General features: G+C 47.1%; 1 long non-coding RNA gene across 1 annotated transcript; it reads right to left on the bottom strand.

The window, feature by feature from the left end:
• Window positions 1-16080: 16080 nt before the first annotated feature.
• LOC125946877 (uncharacterized) lies at window positions 16081-18100 on the bottom strand. The gene is made up of 3 exons (XR_007467942.1): window positions 17748-18100; window positions 16713-16780; window positions 16081-16568 (listed from the first exon to the last, which is right to left on the bottom strand). It is a non-coding gene; the product is annotated as an uncharacterized LOC125946877 (long non-coding RNA).
• Window positions 18101-25511: the final 7411 nt, after the last annotated feature.

Genomic DNA, 25511 nt, shown 5'->3' with positions numbered 1-25511 from the left:
ACTTCTGTATCACCAACACCGTCTACGTAGATGATTTGCAAGTCAACTTTAAATCTTGCAATTTATCCATATGTGAGCGTCAAGTTCAGCTTAGTGTAAATAGACTATCGAAATGGGCAAACGAGAATGGTTTCCGCTTTAATACAGAAAAAAACAACATGCATACTATTTACAAGAAAGAAAGGCATGCACCATGATCCATCCATTGAATTAAATGGACACACAGTGCCGGTCAAAAGTGAACATAAATTTCTCGGCGTCATTTTTGATAGCAAACTTACATTTGTTCCACACATCAAGAATTTAAAACTAAAATGCCTAAAATCGTTGAACGTCAGATCCTTACGCATTATTCCTGGGGAACTGACACGCAATGTCTGCTATCACTCTTCAATAGTCTTGTGCGGTCCCAGATGGACTATGACAGCGTAGTATTTCAGTCAGCATCTAAAACAGCATTAAAGATGCTTGACCCTATATACCATTTAGGCATTCCACTAGCTACTGGTGCTTTTAGGACTAGCCCTACTTAAAGCCTCTATGCAGAGTCCAATCAATGGCACCTGGAGTATCAGAGAAAATATTTAGGAATTACATATGCCCTCAACATATTACCTCGGAGCCCTTGCAGAACCTTAATTAATAATCGAACATCGGAAAAGCTGTAGGCAAATAGGCCATCACTAGCTCAGCCGTTCCCTTTGGCTATCACAACTGTTGCCGAAACTCTTGGGTTTAGTTTCTCAGATGTCCACGAAACTGGGCGTAGTGATCTCTTTGCTCCCTGGTGCCTCCACCCAGTTCTGTGTGACACATGTCCTTTAAAGCACTTTACAAGAAAAACGTGCCACGCGAGGCTATTATGCAACACTTCCTATCACTGGAAGAGAAGTACAACGCAACGTCCTATTTTACAGACGCCTCAAAGACGCACAAGGCAGTCTCATGTGCTGCACATAGTCACGGCTATAATATTACAATAACTCTTAATACGAGTTGCAGCATATTCACTGCCGAAGCATATGGTATTCGACTGGCTGTGGATCATATACGACAACATAGGATACAAAAAGCTGTTATCTACACAGATGCACTAAGGATCGTAACTGCACTAGCTTCGGGAAAGACGGGAGACAACCCTATTTTTAATCACCTGCTAAGATCCAATTATAACGCTTACAATGAAGAACTTTCCCTCGTGGTATGCTGGGTACCGGGGCATTGTGGCATAGCAGGAAATGAGACAGCTGATCAGAGTGCTAGAGAGGCTGCTCTACGTGGTGACATTGAAGCTACTATGGTCCCTAGTCGAGATATTAAACCTTACGCCCATAACCGGCTACGACAGCACTGGCAGTCCCAATGGGATAAGGAAACGGAAAACAAATTACATGCAATAAAACCACAACTAGGCAAATCTTTCCAGCAAAAAGTCACTAGACTAACAGAAACCACATTGTACAGGCTACGTATAGGACACACATACGCAACACACATATGGGTTAACGGGCAGAGGACCACCCATATGCGAAAAATGTGGAGAACAACTCACTGTCCGGCACATTTTAATTGAATGTCCAAGGCTTCACCAAACAAGAGTACAGCATTTTAGAGAACTTTACACACACAACATACGACCTCATCTTGCATTATTTTGATCCCATGACCCGATGTTTATTGTCAACAGAGTTTTTAAATACCTCGCCAACGTCCAGTTCCTAAATACTATGTAATACAATCCAAGCCACCATGCTCCATCACATAGGTGAGGAGCCTGAGGTACTGAATGCCTCGAGGTCTCGCAGATTTTTCGCATGGTAAAAGTACTTTGCTGATGGCTTCGAGGCAAGTATTTATCTCTTATACTCACTAAAAACTACAAATATATGCTAACTATATGTTACGCAGATTAACATACCAACTGATCGCTCATAGTCACCGATATCTGTTTTTAACCCATGCAACAGTTGAAACGCCTCTTATAACAGTGACACCATTGTTTAACTAGGCCTTTTACACCTTTGTCACTACGAGATTTTTACCCCTTTGTATGGCACACTTCAACATCCTTACCATTCTTTTACGACTTTTATATTTATATTATAAATCATTGAATGTATCCATAGACTTGGCGCTCTTTGGCCAAAGATGCCCTTGCGCCATTAAAACCCATCAATCAATCAATATAGCACTGAACTAAAGAGTGAGCTGGATTACTCAAAAAAGACTGATATTTTTACAGTGTAAATCAAAATGCATAACTGTTTAACAAACTAAATTTCACTAATCAACATTTTAACTTACTACTATAGCTCACGTATTGCAATAAATAAATCGAAGCCCGTGATTTCACATGGCACAATCACTTAGAGCGAATTTCTAACACACAGTTTCGGAATAAGCGCTGCCCAACTTGTGGTAGGAATGCCCTTTTATTCTACTTACTTTTAACCAAAATAACTTTCTAAGTTTTTGTGCATCGAAGTTAAAAATTACGGAAACAGCAAAGCATTTATTCGCATACTTTCGCAACGCATATCTCGAAACGTGTTTTGCATGATTTGTTCAAAGTGGATATCGATTTCGAAGTCATCGGCTACAATTTGTTCATTGCTGTCTTTGCCATAAAGTAATTAGAAGAAAACTGGACCCCCTAACTACCATGACAAATAAAAAAAATCAACTTAGAAAAAACAGAATTTTTTTAAACTTGCGTATTTTGCCGCATTTATTAAAAAAATCACCGCCCAGGCACTCCGTACAGATGGTTAACCATCGAAGCTGAAACGTGCGGCCCCGGTGTTTATCACTGGGTTAATCGCGATGGTTCATTAAAATATTTCTGAAATATTGGTTACGTCTTTGCGTTTCTTAATGAGGTTACACACACGTTAAGCTACAACAGAGAGAAAGACGTCATTGACGGTATGCCCGCAATCTACCGTTGTCACTTGTGTTCGATGTCTCGAGTTAGCTCGGCGGCGTGGCTAGCAGCATTCGCTCGCCATTGCCGCTTGCGATTCTTCGAAATTAAATTGCTTCAAAATTTATTCTGTCCTTTACGTAAGACAATGAATGGCTCATACTTCCATAAGCAATGGCTCATACCCTCGTAGACGCGGTCTCCCCATTACGACGACAGAAGAGAAGTGAAATTCTGCGCTGGAACGATGAACGGCAACGCAGCTAGCTGTGGAAGAAGACAACGACGACGAACACGGGAGGAGTGGCACAAGTGCGGGCCCAGCACAAGCACGAGCGCAACCCCGGGGGGCGCCAACGAGCCAGCTGCGGAAGAAGACGACGATGCTCGAGCCAATGCTGATGATGAACAGACGCTTTTTCGTTTCGCGTCGCCATTTAAAGCTTCGCTTAAAATCATGACACCAGGAATGCCTATTCTATTTTTACTTGTTCTGTTAGCAAGAAATAACAAAACCCATTGTGTATTATTGATCTGTGAAAATGAAAAGAAACTGCTGATAAAGGGAAGTGGAAAAATTGCGCGAAGTTCACGACGAGTTAACTAGTCATCGGCAGTTACATGGTCATTTAGCGAAACTTCGTTGATTAGTCAAATATTCAATATGAATTCTCGTGCAAATAATGTTCATCTCTGAGATTAACGTAGACCCGCCGTGGTTTCTCAATGGCTATGGTGTTGGGCTGCTCAGCACGAGGTCGCGGGATTGAATTCCGGCCATGGCGGCCGCATTTCGATGGGGACGAAATGAGAAAACACCCGTGTACTTAGATTAAGGTGCACGTTAAAGAACCCCAGGTAGCCCACATTTCCGGAGTCTCCCACTGCGGCGTGCCTCATAATCAGATCGTGGTTTTGGCACGTGAACCCCCACAATTTAATTTTTTTTGCTCAAGAATTAGAATCGAGCTACGTGGCAGGGTTGTCCTAAAAAAACCCTGTTAACGTTTAAAAAAGAAACTTATATAAAGATCCTCTAGCATGTCTACCTTGCATAAAAGCATGTTACCATTGTGACTGGAACCAGCCATTTAATAATACTAGCGGTATGAAAAAAAACAAGAATGTCGGAAAAACTTAAGTACCTTTCTAGTACACAGGTCTGCTTTTTGTGCTGTTCTGAAAAATGGGCGGCGATAAGCATTTTATTTGACTCAAAACGTAAGCTGGTATAGAGCTGCGTGTCGTTGTTTTCAGCTTGATTTCGCTTGTGTCACCCACCTTACACGTGCTATAGTTAATTATTGTGAACCGGGCCACATGGTAGCCTTGTATTTGTTCCCAGAGGTTGAGTATTAAACGTTGGCCAATTGCCTTGCTTGAACAAGTGAGCCAGGCTTCTGCAAACAAGCAGAGATGTCTAATATTTTTACCAACACCTTGTTGGTCGGCGTCCTTTCTTTTTCTTCTCACATGAATCTACTACCGCACCATACGAGATGACGTTGAAACGTCACCTTCATTACTGCAGAATTTTGGCCGCACCTACATTATGTGGGCAACGTATTGTTACTGGCCATTCCCTTACATTGGAGAAGGCGCTCAGCGAGATGACAAAGAGGATGGTCGGAGTTGGTGTAGATCATTGCTGCATTTTCTTCCTCTATGACTTGTGAAGTTATTTTCCCTTATTGTCACCTTAACAAAGCTACCATTTTACATATATCTCTATGTTCATCGACATATACGGCGGCCGCTTTTCCCACCCATCACGCTGATTTATATTACCACACCGCTTGAGCCGAGATGCAGCAGGCAGGAATTAGCCGTCGCAATATGGACGATGTCTGCCCATGACTGAGTTAACAGTGCCTTATCAGCAGCCGACAGATAGACAAAATAATACAGCTCCTCTCTCAAGCTTCCTGTAAGTTAAAGACAGTAAATTGAATGTGTTGCTTTGCCGATTTAAAAAACGCAAGAATATGGACTGAAAGTCAGTTCTGAGTACAAATATTTAAAAGTATTCGCAGGGCACTCGCAAAAAAAGTTTTCTTCAGTGATGATCACCTTCCTCTAAGCGATATAATTTATTCTTAAGAGAAAGTGGATTCACAAAATTCGCCAGCATATTTATGCGATCGCAAAATTATTGCTTCTATTTATCCCGAACTCGGTAAATTGTTTTCTGACTCGTACATGCTTGTCCTTGTTTTCTTTGAAAAAAATTTCGTTGCCTGACTTTGACAACTTCCGTATCAATGCCAACAAAGTGAGTGCCATTATTTCCCCATGGGCTTTGGAAGTATATCTAGTTACCGCTTCTACAGCCATCGTGACTTCTATAATACTGCAGCCTTTCTAGGGAATGGCCAGCTAAAAATCCTGACTTTGTCTCTGGTATATCAAAACTGCATCACACTGCAATAATTCCTTCGGCTGCGAACTAATTTACTGCAACAGCACCATTCTATACCTTTGAAGACCGCCTTGTTTTTACGTGCTTGCTTTTCAAACGAATAATTGGGTTCACCCTCGACGGAGGAAAAGGCAAGAAGCCTGAGGTTTTGTGTACCACGTTCTATTTTCTCAGTTTTTATGTGAAAGAAATTTGACTTAGTTTTTTTCAGGGGGCCTTCGGTGAATAGAATTTTCCTGAAGAATTTTCACCACCATTTTTCAATGAAGAATTTTTCGAGTCAAGATTTTCGTTTTTTTTTTGTTTCGGTTAAATGTTTTCTTGACGCTGAAACCTCCTGTACAGCTGCACATCTTGGCCTTCAACGCTGTACTTGTATACGATACAGGGAATAGCAAAGTTTTTGAGAAGCAGTCACGCAGGGGCATAAAGCCATACGTCGACGTTGCTATGCAGGATTTAGGAGTGAGGACATTCGACATTCAGATGCTAACAAAATCAGAAATTATTTATAACATTGTGCAGCCACAGTGCTCCAATAAATATTGCCCACAAAGATTGTCTAGGTAGGTATGACGCCGCATTATTACTAGTTAATTTTCGCAGGGCATCCACAGCAGTAACTGTAGCGACGGAATTGCACTTGGTATATTCCTAGCCTTTCAAAATCTTTATTGCTCTTCTATGGAAGAGCGTTCCTTACGAGCAGGAAACACCATAAATTATTTTTTTCTTGCAAATTTTTTACTTTGAGCACGGAGTTTTTGGCTAAATGTCTTCACCCAGCAAAGACTAAGAGACAAATAGCATAATTTATTGAATTAGAGCTGGAACAGAGGACGACGAAGTAGAAGGTTGGCAGGTCGATTTCCTTGCTAAATTCTTAAATTTTATATGAATAAATTCCTTTCGTCATTCAAAAATTTTCACAATGTGATCCTTATTAGACTCCGATAATTGTTTTCCTTCAATCACCCGATTCTTGGCCAATCCCCCATAGTGGGTACGAGCCACTTTTGAAGGCAAGCAAGCAAGCAAGCAAGCAAGCAAGCAAGCAAGCAAGCAAGCACGCAAGCCTTCCTCAGAACGGAGTGTGAGCTTGGAATAGCAGCGTCAAATAACAGGTAAGTGTTAATTTCTTCTCTCAACTCATCGGTAAGACGCTCGAATAATCCATAAGCTCACTTTATGCGGGAAAGAGTCTTAGATGCAGCCTCATCCTGTGCCCATGAACATGCATTGTGTGTTTGTTGCTCACAGGGAACATCTGTCGTTAGGTGTTGACTTGACTGCGCACCGCGTCTGGTGCTACACCTGTTTCAATTTTACTCTTAGATCACTTCTATCGTACGAAACATGAACCGCACCGTTGTAGGAGTTCAGATTGCACAAAAGCTACAAAATACGCATCCTGCGGCGTTTAAAAGTGCTACTGGCCTGTGACAGTAGTACTTTGGACCACATCTCCTCAAGGGTGCCGGCAATCCAGACAGAACAACCTTTACGCGACAAGGTGCGAGACCGGGCTAGTAGGTAAGCTATGATGTGCCCGGTGCCACAGCGGACAAAGCACGGTCAGGCACGACGGAGACCAAGAGCTCACTTAGAAATAACCCTTACTTTCGTGAAACACGCATATATATCTGTGTGTGTGTGTGTGTGTTTAGTTGGAAGTCAGTGCTGGCGCTCCGTCGTGTGCATCCGCCATTTTCCCGCTGTCGCGCTGGGCGCATCGTTTACGCGACTGTGGTATATTCTATTTTTCAGAGATAATTATTTGTGTATAATTGTGCACTTAAATGAAATATGATATCACCAAATACTAATGCTATTGGGATAATGTTTGTAGCAGTTTTGCTTGCTGGCTGCGGTGAACACGGTGGAGACGACCTAGGTATAACAAATGCTTAAGCAAGTGTTACAAAGCAGTAAAAAAATGCGGCCTCATAGAAAATGGTAAATGACACCATACAGAAAGATATGCCTTAATGGAAAGTCAGCCCACTGTGTCCACCGTCAATGAAGTAGCCTAGTATTGCTTACGAGTTTTTTTTTTTTAGAAGCTGCTCTGCTGGTGGTGGCACAAATTTGTGAATAGTCTTGCGTGTAGATTACACAGAACCACTGCAGCAAAGTGACTGTTAACGATCAAGGAACTGGAGCAACAATTGGCGGGGTTCTCACGATGTTCATTATGAAGTAGTGCCTGAAAAGAATGCAATGGTCCAAGGGTTCTCGCATCTGCCACGCTGCCAACAGAATAACATACAGCGAGAAAGCTATCAGGAAGGCAGTCTGTATACATTTCACGTTTGGCGAGCCCACTTTATTGTAAATAAAGCGGCGACTGCCAGGACCGACATGCACCCATAAAAAAAGGTCAGGCTGGACGCCCTTTGGCAGTCTCCCTAATTTCCAGGGAAGTTAGACAGATGCAAAAATTGCGGATGCAGCGGTATCACACGAGTATTATGCAGTGAATGTAATCTACAACTCGGTTCGACATCCCACAACAATTGTCTGTACAAGTTCCACACTGACCTGTGGGTGGCTAATCGTGAAACTAGCTTACGGAGTTAAGCCTGCGATTGCCTAGAAACAATAGAACTTTGCTCAAAAACGTTTATATGTGAAATAATTCATCTTCCGGATGAATAACTTTGTTTGGTATTTTCTACATATTTTCGAGAAAAAGAAACATTTTCTTTCGCTTTTTTTAGTCTCATCTATAAGGTTAAGATAAAATACCGGATCCTGTATACATTCATGACACAGCCACCGCTAAATGTTTCTCTGCTTCCATGCCATAAAGTGAATTCCTTACTTGTGTTAGATATTGTTGGCTTCGCCGGGGAGTTGCACTATCTTTACAACAGCATTAGCTTGACTGTGGATTATCTTTACAACACGGAGAAACATTCTTTGCTTACAAAATTGATAATCTTGGCGAGAAAAATAAACTCATTTCTCTTTTGCGTCAGCTCAGCTTTCTGAGCCGAGTTGACCTGAGCGGAAACCATTCGAGAGACGATGCCGAGGCAAACCTCACTTCGAGAGGCTGATGCTGCTTGTCGTTCGCCGGATAGCCATATCTCCCCGTTGAGGGAGATTTGGTTTCAACATGATAGTCTTTGTTATCAAAACAATAGTGGTTTACCTGTTCAGGGCGTCTTCAGTAATACACACTGATAGTCTAAATGGTCCGTGATTTATAAATAACGCAAATTATGCCCTAATGCATTTAGCCGATTTTTCCGAGAACTCTGAGGGGAATAGAGCGGTCTCCACTCCGAATTAGTGAACACCTCTTGATATTAGCTGTTATAGCGTTTTCGCAGGTCAACTTAGTGGAAGACGAAATGTTTGCTCTTTTGTTTGATGATTTTTACATGAGCCGGCCAGTGAGCGCCATGATAGCTGAGCGACCCCTTTAAACATGGTCTTTACGTGCTTTTTTTCAGTGTTCTGTTTGCACTTCATCTCAAAATTAGCAGTGCCAAATACCGTGCTGAATTCTTCAGGCTCTGACGTCACCATGGGCCCGCATAAGTTATTGGCGAAAACCATAAAAGAGCTTGGCGACCCTGATGAACTTGCCAACAGCGAAGACCTGATTGTCCTGAAACTCGAGGAGGCGTGCACGAATAAACGGCTTCTTCCTGAGGACGTTGAGCTTAGCTCCGATTCAAGACGCTTCAGCCTCAGCCAACGAACCTTCATAAATCACCGAGCATTTCTGGGAAATCTGCGATATTCAGCTGTTCTGTTCGCTGGATGCCCTGAGTTCTCATCTTCGAAGGCATTTCTCGAATCTGCCAGATACGTGCTGAAGAAGGTGCACTCCTTGGTCCTCGTACACAACAGGTGAGGGTACAACACATCGCATAATATTGGTTGCTTGAGGCACATATTTGCAGTTGAGCTTTTCAAGAACAGCAAGCTGCGCCAATTTTTCGGGTAAAGGCTTTGTTAATAGAGTGCCAACTGTTCCTAACAAGAGTTGCACTTGTGTCCTTTTTTTACTATATGCGGCAGAATGAAAAGTGAAGCAGCCCTTTGAAGAGCTAGTGTTATGTGGCACGCATGTAGGGAAATGAGCGCCACGCTAACATCAAAGGTCCTCATGCATCACCCTGTGGGCTATGCTCAATTTCCACGACGTACTAGTACTAACGATTGCTTGTCGACATCTGCATCACTTCCTAGGTCAATATAAACTGAGTTGTACTTATGGTATGGTCTACCACTGCAACGAAAAACAGAAGAAACAGCGAAAAACACAAGAAAACAACTAGTGGTTTTATTCCGACAGCAATTATACGATCATTGGAGGCGCGGGTTCGCAAAGGCACTTGCAAGTCCCGAGCGCCGTGTGTTGCGAGTCTTGTGATCTCCTGCGTCTGCGAGGACAAGCATATGATGGCAAACCGAACAGGCTGGCGTAACCACCGAGCACACTGCCAGCGCGCCCACTTTGGAGGCCACGTGATCAAACCTTCGTGGCCAAGCACACTGGCATCCTCACGCCACCTGTTGGGGGTGAGACGATCTGCTGTGTGGGCCATGGGGAAGGGTGAGCAGGCAGGGGTCAACCGAGCAGGCTGGCATCTTCATAAGCGTTGTCTTCCCGCGCCCATTTTTAGACGAAACCTGATCTGCTCAGATTTGAAGACATGGCACAGTTGACGCTTTAAAGGGAACGGCAGTGTGGAACGCTCGCCTCTTTCATGCACGCACGCTTTTCCACTGTCTGCGCTCGTCATCATGCCACCTTTTTGGCGGCGACTAGTCACACTCATCGAGTGAGCGGCGTTCACTTGCGTATTATAGGCGCATGACGCAGCGCTTGTTTAGTTGGGAAGAGAATGTTTAGTGCAAGTAATATTGCGTTTTAAAGTACAAGTCTTTGTATAATAGTCCATTACTCTACTGCTGCTATGAACGCTACGCTTCTCCGGCTATAGTGAGATGTTTTCTTTGTCGCTTTGAAAAATACATATTTAACGCAGATGTAGTCGCTACTTCTGGTCGTGTGCAAAGTATCCGCAGACATCTTCCATTTTAAGCTTATATTGCATTTAGTTACGTGAATATTTACGTGCGCGTTGGGAAATTATTGATCTAAGAGCAGCCACTGCTTCGACCTCATCTCCTGGTTTTTCGGCGTGAACCGACTCAGGGCGAAACCACTCTTTGCCCTCTTTGACCAGAACCACTCAGGCCAAAAGGCTCAACGACAGGATGCCTGTCTTTTGACGAACTCTCTTGATAAATATGAATATGGAGAGAGCAAGCACACAAAAGAGATTCACAAGACAGCCGTGAAGCATTTCATCGAACAGCAAGAGGTTAGAGCAGGAGATGAGCTTGATCCACGGTGCAATACACGGTGGCGGCAACTCCGCCCAGGTTCCTCAGCCTTAGAAGTACAAAATACTGGGTGAGTTGGTATTCCGTGCTGGCAAAAAAAAAAAAAACAGCGCCAAACACAAAGGAACGCAAATGAATGAAGCCCTTCCCTCGAAGCTTGCGCAAAGGAAAACATTTTGAGAGAGAGAAAAAAGAAGACGAAACACAAACAGCTGCTCGGCAATATACGCCACAGCTATCGCGATAACGTGTCATGCTGCTTTTGACATAAGACTCAATTTAGCCTGACCATCGTTTATTACTCTCACGCCATGAACGGACGTTTAAACCTGATAGAACGACAGCTACCATTTTGATACATCTGCTTTAGAGTGCGGTGCAATAGACAGCATTGCGCAGCCCAGCGCTTCGGCCGCGCGTGGCTGCGCGCCAGCAACACCTCTTCTTCTGTCGCATGCCTCTCTACATTACGACACCCGGCTTTTCCTCCCTTCCTGGCATAGCTATTGTGAACTCGCTGGTTGATTTATCCAAGACACACCTTCTTTAATCCCAATCAGAGCCGTAACCAGGGAGGTGTAGACTGGGCACAGACGCCTCTGCGTCTGTGCGCATAAAGCGCCGAACACAAGCACAGATACCTATGCACGTGGGCGTCTTCAATGACATTTCATGCGCACTAGAAACACTGTACTGAACAAATTGTTACCGCTATCCGAGCGATAGCTTGACGAACTTGGCACGATTGTCAGCTCCGTGGCACGATGGGTTCGTCACAGAGGTGAGCCGTAGCCATTGAGAAAGCAAAGAACTAGGTGGGAGCTTTTCGCAACACAGTTGAAGCCCAGGCAGTCGGCCCAACACGTGATCCGTCACAGTAAGTTGTGGTATCTCGCATCTCGGCACTGAGCCCACGCTCTTCCTTAAAGACAATGCGTGCGACAGCAAAGTGCGGCTGCCACACTCGCGTTCACGTTCCAAAAAGATGGGAGTTAATACGAATGAATATCCTTCAGCTTTCTAGAGTCCGTTACAGTTTCGCAGATTTTCCACGAGGCGTTCTGTCACACTCTGAGGACGCTGCCAAATTGTGTCTTGGGGTTGAGCTGCAGCTTCAAGTTTCCAGCAAGCTTCAGTTAGAACCACTTTGAAAGCACAATTGCTCAGCCAGAAAGCACGAGACATATTCTCAACCAGTTCCATCAGGCTTCCTTCGCTGATTTTTAGCTCAAATATTTTGTCAAACATACTACAGAACCCTTTATCACTGATTAGCACAAACAATAGGGAGAAGTTCCAAAACACGTGTGCACGATTTTAGTTTTCGGCGACGAGCTTAACAATTAAGGGAAATTGGCACCAAATTTCGCTTTAAACCGCGCTGTAAGTTATCCATCATTTTGTACTCTGTTCTACAGTAGTGCTTCCATTATTAATTCTTAGAAAAAAAATTTGTCTCCTCTTACCTACACTGGAACCTGTGCTGCATATGTTAGGAGCAACGAATCAATTTAAGATGAAAAATCGCCGGTGCTATCCGATCCTCGTTGGAAGGTATATAGTTTAGTAGGCTTTTTATGTGACAGAATGCTCATGAATGGGCGTATTTTTGTTCTCACGTACACAGAAATAAAATCTGCGACTTGGTAGCATGGTTTCCTGCCGTCACTACCGTCGTCCTTTATCATGACCTGCGCTTGGATTATGAATTCGGAGTGACGGCTATGGGCCCGTTCCCCACATCACGCCTGAAGCAGATCTTGGGAACGACGTCAGCCATGGGTTTGGACAACCTGGCATTATGCCGGGCGACTCTTATCAACTTGTTGTACAAGTGCCCGAAGGTAAGCAAGTAAGAACGTGCTTTCGATGACGTCGATATGTCGATGTAACCCGCCGTGGTGGCGTCATAGTTAAGGCGTAACACTGCTAATCCCAAGGGCGCGAGATCAAATCACGGCCTCGGCAGCGGCATTTCAATGGGGGCGAAATGCAAGAACACTCGTGTTCCGTGCGTTGAGTTACACGTTAAGGAAGCCCAGTTGGTCAAAATAATCCGGAGTTACCTACTAGGGTGGGCCTCATAATCAGATCGTGGTTTCGGTACGTAAAATGCAAGAATCTGGTTTTTATGTGTCGACCTGTTGGGGATGCAAAGGGGATGATTCATGCATGAAGAGCGTAATAAAAATACCAACCGCTCTGCAAGGACTATCATGGTCATCATCAACCTATATTTATCTCCACTGCAGGACGAAGGCCTCTCCCTGCGATTTCCAATTACCCCTGTCTTACGCTAGCTGTTTCCAATTTGTGCCTGCAAATGTCCAAACTTCATCACCTGACCAAGTTTTCTGCCGCCCTCGACTGCGCTTCCCTTCTCTTGGTATCCATTCTGCAATTCTAATGGTCCTCCGGTTATACCTGCTACGCATTACATGGCCTGCTAAGCTCCATTTGTTTTAAAGGGACACTAAAGGCAAATAAAAAGTCAAGCTAAAGCTATAGAGTAATGCTCTAGAACGTTGAAGGCGTCAATATAATCTTGGACAGAGCTTTAGTAATCTAGAAATTGCGGGTAAATGCAGGACACGATCACGGACATTCAGGTACTTACCCGATGACGAAGGGACTCCTCAAAAAAATTCTCGCTAGTACTCAACCACTCGAATTAAAAAGATAATTTTGTTGAATTATAATACGGAAGAAAATGCTTTTATTAGATTCTTAGAAAAAATAACTTTTTTGCGTTACCCTTGATAACGACACGGACGGTGTAAAGGTTTTGTTTTCGCTCGACTCTCCGCCGCGCGCTTTCGAGTTTCAGTAGTTTCCGTTATCGCGTAGTGCTGCGGAGGTGTCGCTGGCTCGCTAAACTCGCACTTGAAATTGCAAGCAGTAGAGCATGCCACGTCCATGTGATGTCGCGGGATGCCCGAACTGTCCGCGCGACGGCACGTCCAGACGGTGACCAGTTTCCTCGCCCGACGTCGCATTGCTGGAGTCCTCGCTGCTTTCGCGCTCGGAAAAGCGGATGTCGAGGCCGCCGTCGTAGTATGCAACGACCCCGGCAGTGCGAGCCCTCAGCAGCATGTCACGCTCATCGGAGTTTAAATCGCTGAAATCAAGCATCGCGATCCAGTGTGCTGTTATCAGTGTCGTCAACAAGGCCCATTGCGACGAGCGTCGACGTTCAACATGTTTACAATTCGGCGCAGCCTTTCCTTCCGCTTTCGCTAGGACATTCGCACTGTCGTCGGCTCTGTCTTGGCTCTGTTTGTAGCCGCCTTTAGTGTCCCTTTAATGTCAATTGAAATATCGGCTACACCCGTTCGTTTTTGATCCACACCGCTCTCTACCTGTTACCTTAACGTTAGGCCTAACATTTCTTGTTCCATCGTTGTTTGTGCGGCCGTTAACTTGTACTATACAATACAGAAAGGACTATGCAGAAAGCCAATTGGTCAAATTGGTGGGAGGAATCGTGCCACCTCTTCGGCAAGGAGGATATTATTTTCATTCCGTTGGAGATGAACCTATTCCAGGAAGGCTATCCCTATCATAGAATTGGCTTTACCAGCTAGCAATTGGATAATCGCATGCCGTTCTCCTACACAAACACAACGATGAAAAAATAAAGAAAACGTGGCCAGCTTGCACTAGTGGTGCAAGGATGGAGTAAACAGCGGAGCTGCTGATCGACGTAGCTTCTTCCAGGTTTTACTAGGCTTGGCTAAGTTTTGTTAAATGCTAAGTGTTGCTAGGCACGGTATTCCGAATCGGCTCATCGCCGACGCGCAGATTCTCGCTTGGCCGCACGACGCGCTTCAAGATGAGCGGCTTCTTCTTCGGGTGCCCGGATCTTCTTTGGTCGTCCCATGTCAAGGCTACATGTCACCTCTCCACAGAGTCAACGAGAGTTCTGCCGCTGTCGCGGCGGCTCCGAGCTTTATCTCCCCGGTGGTGCCACGGCCAAGCTGCGCCTCCACACTTGCCGGGGCGTGGCTGGTCGAAACCTGCCGAGCCGCCGCCAGAGGCGCCGGCTGCAGTCACGACACCGCACTCGTTCAGCGCGAACGCGCGGAAACGAGGAAACGCGGACCGCGTCGACAGTAGCCTTGCGTGTTGCCTCGTTGGTGCTGCTACAATTTCTCTCTCCCTCTCACGCTCTCATTTTCTCTTTCTCTCTCCCGAGCATAGCGCGCGCCGCGTGCATGCTCTCCTTCCCTCTTCTTAACGTCCTATGTCAAGCAAAATGTGCAAGGCACGGAGAGGAGGCGAACCACACGCCGCTCCGCAATGTGGTTGCTAGGCAATGCGCGGTGACGTCATCGCCAAGAGCAGTTTTTGTTCGCACTACGGGGCGCAACCAAGAGCTTAAACAGCTCCACTGTTAAAAACTGTTGATCTCACCACTGCCTGCTATTCAAAACGTTGCTGTGCGTACGCGTTGAACTGTAACATGAAGAGGTATGTGTTTCTTCGTGAAGGCTTTGATATCTGTGGAATTCAAAGCAGCCCTACGAGCTAGATGAAAGAGATGGGACAGTAGATCGTTCAACTCGTGGCTCAATTGACCGATCTCACCACGCCTACTGGGCATGCACGCACTTTCCGGTAGTTTCCTTGCCGCCATATTACTTGTAGTTCGCGAGGGATACTTGAGCATGGTGGGACGGCATGTTCCAGTTGGCATTTAGTGAACTAGAGGTTTGTGGAAGCAGTGGCGGAAAGCCATTAAGAGTATATTCTGCTACTAAACGTTCGCCAATACTGAGTCGGTGGAAAAGTTCATTCTTTGTATGTGAACCACGTCTTTTGAAAGTTTCCATTTGATAATACGCGCCAGCTATATGCAAAGCGCTGTTACGCATTGGTTTTCAGTTCTCGGTGGACGACATACAAGGGCGCAAATATTTTTCTTCTTTTCAATGGCGTTGCGCATAAAAAATCCAGCTCAACATTTCTGAATTACGACGCCTGGCATATGGAAGCGGGGATGATCACATGTTTAAATATCAGCACTGCCTTGGCGGAGGAAAAAATGCTACAGAAATTCTGATATTTTGTAGCGTTAGCTACACTGGCCTAGCCAAGCCCGTTTCGCGCGGCACATCAAGAGTCGTGCTGCGCATGCGCAAGCATCAGTGATGTCACACGGCTTGCGCACCGGAGCCACCGGAGCCGGCACCTCTCGCGCACTCCACCGCCGCCGCGCGCGACTCACCGCCGCCGGTCTGCGCATTCCAGAGGAGTGACGTCGTAGCCGTGGTAGACGCACGGGCGCCGGCGTGCGCTCGCTGTGCAGTCGCCGTCTGACACTGCGCTGGAGCCGCTGCGCTTCTGACTGGCGTTTGCCAGTGTGGTATACACTTTTCCAGCGGCACTCTCGAACCAGCGAGCCGCAAGCCGATTTTTGCCGCCTGGTGACGAGAGTAGCAGGCTTGTGGGCAACGCCTCCTTCCTCTGGGCTGTTGCTGGAGCGTGTTCCCCGTTCACGTTATGTGGTGGCTCTTCAATGCGTGCGCTGTTTTGCTGTTTTTGTGAAACATTGAAATGTCGTTCAAGAACAGTTTATCAACAGGGCATCACTGCGTTGTTTACGGCTGCAGTTATAACCAGAAGAAGAGGAACGCTGCAAGAAAAGAGCTCTGCGGCACGCACAACGTGTTGCAAGAGGTGTGCGGATGCAACGTGTATTTGCTGCATCGGTTTCCCGCTGACGCCGATTTGAAAAGACAGTGGGTCGCCGCAGTCAACAGAAAAGATTTTGTGCCGTTGCCTTCATCACGTGTATGTTCTGCGCATTTTGTTGACGGCAAGCGCACCGATCTAAACCCCGTGCCGATGATTCGCCTGGTCAATGCGGTGGACCAACAACTTGCCGACCCAACCGCTCTGGAGATAGTTGTAGGATTCCAGCGACCTGTAATTCTTCACAGCCTGCAGGTCGCATGCCTTGGAATTTAACAAGTAAAAAATTATGTCGGGGACTCTCACAGCAGGCCACTCTCGCATGTCGTCCAGCCATCTCTTCACCATGCAAGGATGGTCATAACTGCGGCCGCCTAAAAAAAAAAAAGTTAGCAAAAGGGTTATTGGTTTCCTCGGATGGGTAACAATTAGCGTGAATAAATTATTTTTTACCGAAAGTGGAAAATAATTAAGTCAAGGAGAGCAATGACACCTGATGTAATTATGAGATTGTATTCGAGAAAACCATGATATGCGGCACAACCTAGTCGGGAACACCAGATTAATTTTAACCACCAAACTGTGGATACGCGTGTGTTCTCGCATTTCGCCCACTTCAACTTGCGGTAGGCGTGGCCGATAATTGAACCCGCGTGTACGATCTCAGCAGCGCGACAGCCTACCTTCTAAGCCTTCTAAGATACTACGGCTGCTCACAACGATAAGTCCACAATATGCCATCAATTACTGCATAATTCTCGCACGGACACACCGACAGCGATTTTGCTCCATCCGGATCTATGCATTCACGATCCGTCAATCGAGACTGCAGGCAGTCGCATGCCTTCCCTAGGCACCGAGCCAACACCACCCAGGAAAGTCTAGGTGGTGATGACTGAGCTTAAGTAGTTCTACCCAGATTGTTGGCGCCCACGCAATTAATCATTTTTGATGTCAACAAAAAATATGTAGGCGCATATCGGCCTCATGCGACAGCATATCGCGACGAGTCAATAGCGAGGTTTCTCGATTAGCTTCAACGGACCACCGACTTTTACCACGTTGAAAAGCAGGACAAGCACGACGTCAATGCAGTACAGCTACAGCGAACTGCTCGCACGAAGAAACTGCGAGCGATAGCTTTCAAGTGCAGCGCTAGTGCGGTGCCACATTTACTGCAGCTAGGTGAACAATTTTCCGACAGCGGCACGGCAGCGTTGTAGTGGCATTTGACGAGCAAAAAGTGCTACTTCATCGTGCTCGCTGTGAGAATTGTCACTATAGCGTTGTTGTGAACATTAACGCGGTGAATTAAATCAGAAACATGTTGAGTGAACTTACCTCCCAAGTCCACGGGCTCCTTAGACGAAACACCGGCCATCGGAACGTAACCGCGGCCGTGGAGCGCGCACCACTCATGCACAGACACCACAAATTGCAAAGCACTCGATGCCGACCGTCCTGTTAGTGAGGTAAGCTCAGAGGTTCACAAACAAACCGAACTAACGTCTCCGCAAAGCTTACACAAAACGAACACGAGAACTTGAGGACGTACGATGAGACGAATGTACGCGTATCGACGGAAAGACCGGAGAGCAAACAGCCCAAGATGGGTCCGCCGCAAGATGTCGCTAGCGGTGAGCTATCTGGCGCTATGGCGGCGTCCAGGAAGGCTACAGTGAAAAGGTGTATAGCCATGGAGAAGGAGAGCGCAAATGCTGCTCAACAGCGCAGAAGAACGGAGAAGCTTGACTCATCGGATCCCGAAGTAGTTGCCTGGCAATTAGCGGTTGAGCGTAGGAGACAACCAGGAAAGCTAAGAATAATCAGCTGAACCTTTGCTAACGCTACGTATATCCTGGCATAGCCGAGCTAAGCCACTGCAACTTTTTTCTACTAATGCATAAGCATTCTTTGGCTCGGCTGCTACTTCGTTATTGCTTACTTATTTAGCTAGCTTACACATCACACACATCACTACTATTTATCTGATATTAGACAAGTATAACAATTACATGGGTTAACTTGACCAATTATGGATTTATTTTGCCCATATGTCGCATCCACTGAGCCGAAACGCCGTCGCAACCAATTTTCTCTTTATGTCGCACCACAGGTTTCATTCTTTTTTCGATTTCCTTTTTTTATTCTCCTTTTCCGACACGGTGACGGCGACGTCACCAGTTATCTTTTTTTATCCTACCAATCGTCTACTATTGCACTATCATAACGATTACATGTGTCAACTTGACCAACTATGCATTTATTTTGTAGATATAAGGCGTCACGGGACGGACCGATTTTGCTGGGGCACTCGCCAAAGAATGCTCAGGCATTATTAATCTGCACGCGACGTACGTTTAAATTTTCTTATAGTCGTTTATTTGCTTGAAGGAGCATGTCTTTAAAATTGTAAATACAACAGAAACTACGCTGCAGTTGGAGGCGGTAAGCTTTATGGTAAATGTGACCGGTCGTTTCACAAAACTCTGATATATTACTGTGAGACAAGAACGAAACTATGTTACACGGTGTTCGTTTACGTTCGAGACGCGGACACTGTATATGAATCTACCGCCCAGGCGTTGCCAATCAACGATGCTCGGATTTTAAGAAAGCAGCTTTATCTAGCTATTAAGACCATTTGAGTATATCTTCTATAGTCGAAGATGTGGCTAACGCTATCGGGCAGCTAATGAGTGCCGACGCCCGCCGCGGTACCTCGGTTTATGTTGCGCTGCGCTACTGAGCTCGAGGTCGAGGGTTCGGTCCCGGCGGCCGCGGCCGCATTCCCATGGAGTTGGAATGCAAAAAACGCTGACCTAGTGTGCTATGGCTGCACGTTAGAGAACACCAGGTGCGCAAAATATTCCAGAGTCCATTACTATACGGTGTGCCTTGTGCATAATCATTATTGCGTGTGGTGTAGGCCCATAACAGAACAGAATTTGATTAATTGATTGAAATAAGTACAGACAACCCGACCGAGCGGCACCCACTGGTTCAAAAGGGCACAAGCGTACCCCGGCCTGGCGTTCGGCTTGCTTCAGGGGTGATACGCTTGGGAAAGGAGCCTGCGCCCTGAATTCCCGTCGAAACCAACGTGAGCCTCCCGCAGCCGTGGTCTAGTGGTAGAACGCCCGCCTCGGCTGCGGAAGGCTGTGGGTTCGATTCCCACCGCCGCCGAGCACCCACTGGTTCAAAAGGGTACAAGCGTACCCCGGCCTGGCCATCGGCTTGCTTCAGGGGTGATACGCTTGGGAAAGGAGCCTGCGCCCTGAATTCCCGTCGAAACCAACGTGAGCACGGGAGCGGGCTTTGCCCGCGTGGGTTCGAATCCCATCCTCGTCGCCAATATGTTGTATTTAAAACACAGAGGAACGATGCATCTGATGCCTGAACATCATCTTCTTTATTTAGTGTCCCCGCGCCACCATCCTCATCTTCTTTCCTATACAACAAAGATAACTACAGTAATTCTATTTAAAAAAACGCGTTGCTATGGCTGAACGCGATGATCTTGCTCTGCAAACAAAATCTGCTTGCAGATGTGGTTTATGCGCTTTGGCGGGCAGAATTTTAACGCGATAGCGTTTAGGGCCCCATGTCGCAGAAAATCCGGCGTCGGCAACCGACGTGTAATCAAGGGGGCGGATAAAATATTCCCACCACACCGACCGGGCAGGCCCTCCACGTCGTGCAAGGTTTTGGAGAACAAAAATTGAATTTCTCACACTGATATCCGTCAGAAAAATGGTAAAGTACGACTTTACGATTCGGCGTCTGGATTCGCCATCGGATTGTAATTTGAATGTACGAGAAAACCTAATTCTGCTACGAGGAAACTAAAAAATTTCTACCAGACCTGCGCGCGTAGGGGCAATAGCAAACAAATAATAAAATAATAAATAAAGGTGCGAGGGCCTTCACATTTTAATAGAAGAATACTTATATTGCGCCTAGAAAAACGTCTTTCTAGCAATGCATTTCAGTTTAAAAGTGAAGCCAACTATAAGGGGATCGATGTAAGTTTGGTCTTTGTAAGCTGGCTTTCCCACGTTCGGTGTTGAAGTGAATGAAGCCTACTTGCCGTATGCGAACGGGTCCCGACAACGCTATCGCGTACTGCTCTTAAAGGCGAAGTTTAAGCGACCTCCAAGTAACTTCCCCAACCATTAAAACCATCAAACACATAATTACCATAAAGTTCTATCCTAACGTTTGTTCTATCACAAGCACAGTAAATATGTATGTTTCAAGGGTTCAGACAATCGTTGCAGGTGTGTAAGTGCGCCTGTGATACAAGGACGGAAGAAAGGACGAGACACACATAGTGCGCACTTCCAACTGATTTATACGAATCCTGTCGTCATATATATATATATATATATATATATATATATACATATAAGCACACAAATGCGCCACTTGAGCATGCTCAGGGCACTCAAGTGGCAACCAGAAATCAAAGATATTTTTCCGTCAACATCACGGAAGCTACACGGACACATTTTTTCTTTTTCTTCACATATCATATTCGCCTGAATAACGATCCTCGGCCATTGGCTGTCATTAGGAGCGAGAACAGTGCAGGCACCAAATACGGAAGTACAGGTGCGCTTATTGCAATGCGCCGCGATATGTCTGTTAGTTCCGTTCTTGGCATTATTACAGTGTTCCCTGAGCCACTCATTCACGCAACGACCTGCTTGCGCTATATACACACTTCTACAGCAGAGCGGAATTCTGCGAACTATCCCCGTCTGACATTTGCAGTAGAATGGCTAGTTTCTTCGGCCAAGTGTCTTTCTGGGATACAATTACTCTTAGACGGCAATTTAGCTTATGGGTTTTTGCGCTAAAGAATATTTATAAAGCACTGTTCTTACATTTGCCTAAGCTTTCAGTTATCTTGGACGGGTTAACGTTGTTGCGAAACTTCTTAGCATCGCATTCCATTTTCCCAGGGAAGCCTGCCCATGAATGTCAATTACAGACAGCAGATTCTCGCGCGCTTTCTGCTGCTACAAAAATACAGGTAGAACAGCGAATACCTCTTCTTTGTAGAAGGCTAATAAACACAAAGAGTTGGCTTTCAAGTAAGAGGCCACTCTAGGAATAGGCTGGCAAAAAGAAGCCAGCATGCACTTCGTCACGGCGTCTACACCACTGCTGATACAGCGTTCACTTTCATATGGTGGGACGAGGATCGACCCTTCTCTCATCATAGAAAGCAGTTCCTGCCGAATCTTTGTTGTTTGAACCGCGTATTTGAGTCATTAGCGAAGGGTGCTAGGGATGTCTTCGGAGATTTGAGCGCTTCCAGGCGAGAATACTTGGCTATGCTGGTCTCTTCTTTGGAAGCTGAGCAGTGTGATTTGCCACAACCACTCGATGGGCTGGTTCGCTAATCTGTGGTGCTTATATCTTGCACGTGTTGCACGTGATTCGTCCAGAGATATCCGCAGCTGAAGTTCTAGGAGAGTGCTTTGGAGCCTGGGTTGCCTCGACCATTCTGATTTGAGAATCTTGCAGATGCGAGTCCCATGGCGAAAAGACGGGCGGAAGATCCAGAAAAGTGATCGGAAGGCTGTCAGGGGAATTTTATTGCGGATAAGAAAGGAACACAGACGAGGCTTGCTCGTGGCTACTGCTTTGAGTGATATGGTAACGCAGGAATTTGGGGAAACACTGACACTCGTCCCACAAAATACATCGACCAAGTTGATTTCTAATACAACGGGCTCTTTCGTCAGCTTTCCAAGAAGACTTCCAAGAAGACAAGTGCCCAAGAAAGCCAAGTATCCTGGCATTTAAACGCTAAAATTTCCGAATACATTACCATAACCCTTCGCTTAGGAAGTACGTGGTTAAACCAACAAAGACTCGCCCAGAATTGCTTTCTTTCATCAACCTATTCCTAAAGAGGCATCTTACCTGTAAGCCAACTCTGTGTTTGTTACCCTCCAACAAACAGGGTAGACGTTCTGCCAGTAAGATTGTATCAGGAGAAAGCGCACGTGGCTTTGCTGTTCGTGCTTGAGATTCGTGAGCACGTTTCCGTGGGAAAAGTTAAAAGCAAGGCTGAGATGCCTTGTAACAAATTTAACCAGCGATGCAAAGAACCAAAGAAGAAAGAAGGAGCAATGGTAATTCCATACATTCGTCGGGTTTCACACAACTTTAAGAAGGTAGCCGAACAAGCGAATGTGAAGGTCATAATTTCCGCCCCCCTGAAGCTGTCCGGACTAAGCAAGCTAACCGATCCCCGCTACAGAATGTCACCCGATTGCATTGTGAACCATAGAGATAAAATTGTTCAGTGTCAGACGGGGGTAGTTAGCAGAATTCTGCTTTCCTGTGGAAGTGTATATATAGCGCAAGCCAGTCGTTGCCTGAATGAGTTCCTCAGGAAACATTGCATATCGCCGCACACTGCAATAAGCGCACCTGGGTCGGTATCTTGTAGCGATGCCTTTCCGGTAATAATGCCTTTTCGAGCTTATCGCGCTTTGTCGGTGGTCGGAGCGACGGTCCACTCGATCAACGGGATCAGCCGGCCGTGAGCGGTGCATGATAAGACTAGAGTAGAATAAGTCATAAGGCATCGCTACAAAATCGCGGCCCTGCGCTTCCATACTTCGTGGCTGTACTGTGCCGGTATTTTGTAGCGATGCCTTTCCGGTGCTAATGCCTTTTCGCGCTTATCGCGCTTTGTCAGTGGCCAGAGCGACGGTCCGCTCGCGTTATCAACGGGATCAGCCGGCCGTGAGCGGTGGATGATAAGACTAGTCTGGCACGTACACACTAGCGGCAAAACGCGCGCGGCGCACCGCCGGCGGCAAATCGCAGCAGCGGCAGGGCGGCCACACCAACCGGCGGCGCGCCGCTGCGGCAATTACGTGACAGACTAGACTCCTCTCCCCTTCTCGAACTATCCGGGAGCTCACGCGTGCAGATGATAGTGCGAAACGAGAAACAAGTGGTCGGGCGGGTCCGCATGGTACCAGTTTCCCGCGCGCACGTCACGGAAGCGGGCCGCTCTCATTGGTCTCCTTCATTCGCGGCACGCGGCAAACCGCAAGAAATCGGTCCAGGGGCGATCCCTGCCGCGGCAAGAAAAACCCGTTTCGCGGCTGCTTTCGCGGCGCGCGTCTTGCCGCCGGCGGCGTGCCGCGCGCGTTTTTCCGCTAGTGTGTACGTGGCAGTACAGAATAAGTCAAAAGGCATCGCTAGAAAATACCGGCCCTGTTCTCGCTCGTGATGGCAATCAGTAGCCGAGGATCGTTACCCAGCGAATATGATATTCGAAGAAAAAAAAGGGTCAGTGTAGCTTTCGTGAGGTTTGGGATGCCACTGAATGCAGTGAGTATGCTCATGTGGCGCATTTGTGAGCTTATATTGCCACCTGTAGGTAGTGGGTCGAGGGAAAGAGTGGGTCGAGGGAAAGAGTGGGTCGAGGCCAAGCGAAGAAAGAAGACCGCGCGCTCCTTCTCTGCTCGAGCCAGCTCCGACGGTCGCGTCTTCCAAGAGCCAGCTGTTCTACGTTTATTAAACCTTCAGGACTACTTCTCGAGGCTCGTGACAAACTGGTGGACGTGCTGGGTAAGCGTCTTCACGGATGTTGCAGACCCCTCCAAGGATCCGCGCTACGAATCCAGTGCCTGTCGACACTCCCGTGCATCGGGCCAGCCGCAGGATCAGGGGACTGTCTCCAGAAGTCGTCAACGCTATAGTTCCCTCCACATCAACCGGTATGACCAGCGCTTCCCTTCAAACCGCCCCAACTGGTACGGGAAGCATGATGACGAACCGGTACACACTTGAGAGCCCACGGATCCCGAAGACGTTTCATGGCACAGTGTTCGAAGACGTCGAAGACTGGATGGTAGACTTCGAGCGCGTGGCCTCCGTGAACGAATGGAACGAAATGGAAAAACTCAGGCACGTCTACTTCTACCTGGAGGATGGCGCGCGTACGTGGTTTCAGAACCGCGAGGAGCAACTGACGTCGTGGCGCGAGTTTTCTCGGCAGCTGTTGGAGACCTACACCAGTGCTGATCGCCACGAACGAGCGGAACGAGGGATTCAGGCCTGCGTCCAGTTGCCAAACGAAACTGTGACCACGTACGTCGAAGACATGACGCGCCTCTTCCGACGAGCGGATCCAAGGATGACGGAGGAGAAGAAGTTACGTCATCTGATGCGCGGGATCAAGGAGCAACTCTTCGCTGGCCTCGTACGGAGCCCTTCCGAAGACGGTAGCGGAGTTATTGTCCGAGGCCGTGACCATGGAAAAGATGCTTTTGCATCGCTCGAACCTATGTGAGCGGCAAGCGAACAGCATGTCTACTGCTGACATTTTCGTGGCCATAGGCAGCAACGGTGACTCTCTGCGAGAACTCATCCGCTCTGTAGTGCGTGAAGAGTTGCAAAAGGCCGCCGTAACACCGCAACCTACGGTAAACTCCATAGCAAGCATTATAAAGGACGAACTGCACCAAGCGCTCCGTGACACCTTGCCTCCTGCTAACGCCGCGCCAGTACCTCCTGAATACCCCCGTGCGACCTACGCGGAAGCCCTCAAGCGCCCTGCTTCCTCTCCGCCGCTGTTAGTTCGTGCTCCTCCTACGGTGTCAGTTCAGTCGGCGCAGCCGATACCGTACTACGACGCTGGGTACACAATGCCGCCCGTTGTTCATGCCGCTCCATTTGCCCACCATTCGGAGCAAGCGGTTCACAACGTCGACGACAGACGCCCGCCTCCTGGGAAGTCGGATGTTTGGCGCACACCCGATCATCGGCCTCTGTGCTTCCACTGCGATGAAGATGACCACCTGTACAGCCAGTGCCCATACCGGCGCCTTGGTATTCGCGGTTTTTCCACATACTCGCCGCCGCCCCGATACGGCCGGCGACCCCGGGACATTGAGGACTACCTCTCTCAGCAGCGCTTGCCACTGCCTGCCAGGCGGCAGTCGCAATCGCCGTCTCCAAGACGATTTTCAGCTCCGCCCCAGCGGAATTCACCCGAGCGGTCGACCAGTCCCCGCTGGGAAAACTAACTGAGGCGATCTTTGGGGGCGAGGTCGCTGACGGTCGAAG

This window comes from Dermacentor silvarum, chromosome 7 (genome assembly GCF_013339745.2).
Source record: "Dermacentor silvarum isolate Dsil-2018 chromosome 7, BIME_Dsil_1.4, whole genome shotgun sequence".
Classification (NCBI taxonomy): domain Eukaryota; kingdom Metazoa; phylum Arthropoda; class Arachnida; order Ixodida; family Ixodidae; genus Dermacentor; species Dermacentor silvarum.
The sequence above is the reverse complement of the archived record's forward strand: the minus strand, read 5'-3'. Positions and strand labels throughout refer to the sequence as shown.